This window comes from Puma concolor, chromosome B3, assembly GCF_028749965.1.
Source record: "Puma concolor isolate L17-30 chromosome B3, mPumCon1.1.hap2, whole genome shotgun sequence".
NCBI lineage: Eukaryota > Metazoa > Chordata > Mammalia > Carnivora > Felidae > Puma > Puma concolor.
Window position 1 is genome coordinate 145,407,406 of NC_141672.1, and position 5,457 is coordinate 145,412,862.

The 5,457-nt window shown below is 40.6% G+C and overlaps 1 long non-coding RNA gene across 1 annotated transcript; it reads right to left on the reverse strand.

Annotated features, from left to right (window-relative positions):
• Positions 1-1,624: 1,624 nt before the first annotated feature.
• On the reverse strand, positions 1,625-5,003 carry LOC147580478 (uncharacterized). Its single transcript, XR_015252971.1, has 2 exons — positions 3,313-5,003; positions 1,625-3,074 (listed from the first exon to the last, which is right to left on the reverse strand). It is a non-coding gene; the product is annotated as an uncharacterized LOC147580478 (long non-coding RNA).
• Between the last annotated feature and the right edge of the window lie 454 nt (positions 5,004-5,457).

The following is a 5,457-nucleotide window of genomic DNA, read 5'->3' on the forward strand; positions in this document are numbered from 1 at the left end:
CGGAGGACGGCAGCTGATCTGTGCAGGGGCCACGGGGACACAGGCCAGGTGCACAGCAGCGGCTGACGGAATCAACCATGGACGCCCTGAAACGCTGGGGGACAGTCTCGAGGGAAGATGGTCTGGGCCAGATCCGTGGAGACCCCAACACTCCAGAGCGGGAGGAGGAGAGGAAGGAGGTAGAACAGTGAGAAGTTAAGACAGGATCGGGAGGGAAAACCTCAGAGTCATGGAGGAGTAAGTCAAGAGCAAGGCCAACCTGGCCAAACGCCCCGGAGAGAGAACACACAGGACCTGATGCGGCAGCAGGAGGCCCCTCCGGGAGGTGGCTCTGGTCACGGTCAGGGTCACGGGCTAACCCACAAGCTAACTGCCGGTGCCTGCAGACAGGCCGTCAAGCCAACAAGCAGGCGCCAGGAGCCACAGAGCCGCTTCCGCTCGGCAGCGCACTCCGTGCCAACACGTCTGGCCTGTCCTGCGGACCCTTCACGTTCAGCCACCCTCTACCCGAAACCCTGGCTGTCAAACAGGATGGCTGCAGACAGGGCCCAGGACAGCCTCGGGGAGACTTCTGCCGCACAGGAACGTCTGCGTAATTCTTGAACTCCCGAGCACGCAAGCATGTCACAGAGGGAGCGGGGTGCGTGGCAGAGTGGGGCAGGGGCAGGAACACTAGCTCCCCCCCCCAATACCTTGAAAGATACACAAGCCCCCCCCCCAAAACCTCTGAAGACTCAAACTGGAGAAAAGGGGGTCCCGGAATTGACCCAGATCAAATTGCATGGGCTCGACAGAATGGGGACTCAAAACAGAAATTCATTAACTTGAATGAAGGGAAAAGAGAGGTCTTACTAATTTCGCTCCTGAGCTGTGGGTTGAGATCCACACCTCCTACGTTTGTTTGGGAAAAGCTAGTTCTCTGCTTGACACAGACTTTGCCATGTGAGTAATCTGTTCAAACTGCTCTGGAAAAATCTTTTCTGACAGAATGAGTCTCTGAGATTAGCGCGCCCCCCCCCCCCGCCCCCCAAACGGCCAGGAACACAAGCGTCTCTATTCTCTGCTGCCCTCTGCTCCGAAGCCTAGCCCCGCAGAAGAAACGTGCCTCTTGGGTTGAGAACAGCTGTGCTATGGGCCCCATGGAGGCAAAATGTGACCCCCTGAAGAGAAGGAGTCTGCTAAGCATATCCAAGTATGCGTTTGCCCCAAACCGAGAATCGGAAACGTTGGCGTACTCAAAAGCTCTCATTCTGTTCCACCAAAAGCACATCGCCATCCTTGCTTTTGGCTCAGAAAGTGACCCCGGAGAACATAAACCTATCCTTGGGGAGATCAAGAGCTTCCAAAATACCTTCTTAAGACACAAAGGATTTTTGAAATCCTGAAAGATTTTTGTTGACTGAAAAACAGACACAAACATTTTACTGAACTATGTATTTCTACGTAAACAACTCCGTTACAACAAAATCAGGTAAAACTCACAAAGGTATAGAAGTCTTCAAAGGGAAAAATTTCCCCCTTAAATATAAAAAAGATAATTTGCCGAATAACATCATACTGAAATACATAAAGCAAAAACCATTAGAAACAGAAGAAAAATAGAAATTCAACAGTAGTGGGAGACTCATTTTCCTTAGTCTTTAATGAATCAAGTAAGTAAAAATTAATGGCCCATGATATTATAAGTAATAAGGTCAAATTAACACATACAGACTGAATTTTGTTCCCTTCAGAGAACATACCTTCTTTTCCATTTTCCTAGGAATATTAAAATTGACAATTTGCTGGGTCCCAAGAAGATATCAATAAAACTCCAAAATGCAGAAATTGTACAGGCCATCCCCTCTTTGACAGCAAAGCCGTTAAACTTGAAATTTGTAACAAATGTTAAAAACAACAACAGCAGATATAAAATTATCTGGAAATTAAAAAACATAATTTCAAATAACTCTCCGGTAAAAAATAAAGTCAAATCTGAAATTACAAATTATTTATACCTTAGAACACCCTGCCTAAAAATTTGAGGGATATGGATAAGGAAATATTCAGAAGAGAAGTCACAGCCTTACAACTGCTAGTACCTGTGTCCATTATTTAAACAAGAAAAAATTAAAATGGCATTCAATTTGAGAAGGTGAAAAAATAAAGGAAGTAACAAAAAAATCATAAAATGGTGGAGTAAATTAGGATTTAAGTTCTTTGAAAAGACTGATGAAATAGAATAATCCTGGGAACATGCATACAAATAAAGGGAAAGAACAGACACCCAACGTCATGAATGAGAAAGAAGAATACAACAACTCCACACTGGCAAATAGGAAAATCTTAACAATCTTTATTTAGGAGTTAAATGGCCCAAAACTCACAGAATAGGAAGAAAGTTTGAAGAGACCAATGAGCCTGGAAAATACTGGAAAAAATGTCAAAGAATTATTTCCTAAAAAGGCACTAGACTTGGGACAGTTTTACACAGGTTATAAAAACTTCAAGGAGCAAAAAATCCTAAATATTATTTAAACTGTGTCCAGGGCATAAAAAAAAGAGAGCAAGAACTCTCCAAGTTCTTATTTGTTTGTTTTAAAGTAAGCTCTATGCCCAATGTGGGGCTCAAACTCACAACCCCGAGATCAAGTCACATGTCCTACCCACTGAGCCAGCCAGGCGCCATTTTGTTTGTTTTTAAAAGAAGTTAACATAAACCCAACACCAGTACCTGACAAAGGAGAAAAACAATTATACAACTATCCATCTTAACATATGAAAAATTCCAAGATATGAGCAAACCAAGTTTGGGATATTTTTCTTATTTTAAAGCTCTTATTTTTATTATACAAGCAATACACAAGACTTGTAGAAAAATCAGAAAATACAGATAAGAACACAGAGCAAAAATCTACCATAAACTAACCCATCATAAATAACCACTGTTAACACTGAGTGGAGATCTACATTAAAAGAGTAATATACCATGACTAACCCAGGTTTTTCTAGAAATGCACAGAGGGCTCAACATCAGTAAGTCTATTAAAATGATTCATCTTAGGTCATGATAAAAACCATTTTAGCGGGGGCGCCTGGGTGGCGCAGTCGGTTAAGCGTCCGACTTCAGCCAGGTCACGATCTCACGGTCCGGGAGTTCGAGCCCCGCGTCAGGCTCTGGGCTGATGGCTCAGAGCCTGGAGCCTGTTTCCGATTCTGTGTCTCCCTCTCTCTCTGCCCCTCCCCCGTTCATGCTCTGTCTCTCTCTGTCCCAAAAATAAATAAACATAAAAAAAAAAAAAAAAAAAAAAAAAACCATTTTAGCATCTCGACAGATGTGCAGAAAAGAAATTTAATAAAATCCTAACATCCATCACTGATAAACCTTTCAGCAAACTAGAAAGAGAAGATATAACTTTATAATATATAAATTAAGAATATCTTACACTGAGTCAAATTTGTACTTTTATTAAAAAAAAATTGTTTTAAGTTTATTTTGAGAGAGAGAGAGTGTGTGTGTGCACGAGCAGGGGAGGGGCAGAGAGGGGAGAGAGAGAGAATCCCAAGCAGGCTCCACACTGTCAGTGCAGAGCCCCATCCCGTGAAGAGTGAGATCATGACCTAAGCCGGAATCAAGAGTCAGATGCTTAACCTACTGAGCCACCCGCGTGCCCCCTCAAATTTGTACTTTTAGACAAACACTAGAAGTATTCTTGCTAAGTATATGTATGTGTATATGTGTGTGTGTGTGTATATATATCTTTATATATATATATATATACACAAATACATATATGTACATATATGTGTGTGTATGTGTGTGTGTGTGTGTGTATATATATATATATATATATATATATATATATATGTATATATATGAATGTAAAATGCCAGCACAATTAAATATGTGTTACTTAATGTTCTTTCAAGAGTGCTGGTCAATATGATAAGGAAGTGAAATAAGATAAAAATATGGAGGTGAAATTATCATCACCACCCACAACTATTATCTACCTGAGAAAGGCAAAAGAATTAACAACCAGAAAAACATGAGAACAAAAGAAAACTCAGTGATTGGCTAGTTAAAAAATAAACCACCAACTGCCACATTAAATAAACCAATATACACACACGCTGCTCTCTGTGCACAGTTACAAATGAGGTAGATTGATACGGACTGACACAGGAAGACGCCTGAGATCTACAGCCAAATAAAAAAGACTCAAGTAGTTCAAGAGTTGTAGCATGTGGTCAAAATGAGAAAAAAGAGAAAAAGACTTTTAGAAAAAAAATGAGGCACATGCTGTAAATACGGACTATCTTGGGGCAGAGAGATTTTCATTATGGGGGACTTTCAGTCTATGTTTTTTCCTAATGGGTACACTTTATACAACTCTCCTATAATACTTTAGATCAGAAAATCAATGGACCTAATTTTCATTTTTCTTAATGCTTTATATGAATAAGCAGTTGGAAAATATAATGAACAAGAGAGCTCATTTACAAGCACAAGCGGAGAAATTACCTATACTAGAAGAAATATACTGAGGAGCATACGATTTCATAAATTTACTGAGGTCAGAGTTTAAATATTATAAAGATGTTAATTCTCGCTGAAGAATTGTAGGAGTAACCTATAAATTTTTACATGATCCAGTTTCTGATTCTTCAAAACATTACAAACGATAGCAAATTTCTTTTAGAAATAGTAATATACAAAAGGGACTTTTTTTTTGAAAAGGTTTAATTAATGGAGGCATTTACTCTAAATATGGGATGATCAAACAGTGTCGTACCAGTGCCAGAACGTGAACAACGAAAGTTCAGAAGCACACTGAACCATATGTGAGGACTGGGGACAGAGTAAAAATAGAATTTCGTATCTGTAGAGAAAGGACAGATTTCCCAGTTTAAGTAAAAAAATTCCAGATGGGTCATAGATTTAACCTTTTTTTTTTCATTTTATTTTTATTCCTTATTGATTAGCCTAGTTTACTCATTTTTACTTTTTTTTTTTTTTTTCAACGTTTTATTTATTTTTGGGACAGAGAGAGACAGAGCATGAACGGGGGAGGGGCAGAGAGAGAGGGAGACACAGAATCGGAAACAGGCTCCAGGCTCTGAGCCATCAGCCCAGAGCCTGACGCGGGGCTCGAACTCACGGACCGCGAGATCGTGACCTGGCTGAAGTCGGACACTTAACCGACTGCGCCACCCAGGCGCCCCTCATTTTTACTTTTTTAAAATTCTAGTATAGTTAACATGGGAATGTTAATGAGAAAAGTGGCCAGAGGGGATGAATAGGTAAAGTACAAAAGTATATTGTCCAGTGAATATTTTTGCTAGGGAGGGTCACACTCTAATGAAAAAATGCATATCAAAACTAGCCACCAGCCCCCACGGTAACACCAGTGTTAAAGGGGGAGTAGGACATTCTCACACGTTGCTGGTAAGAGTCTAATTTGGCATTGTCTTTCT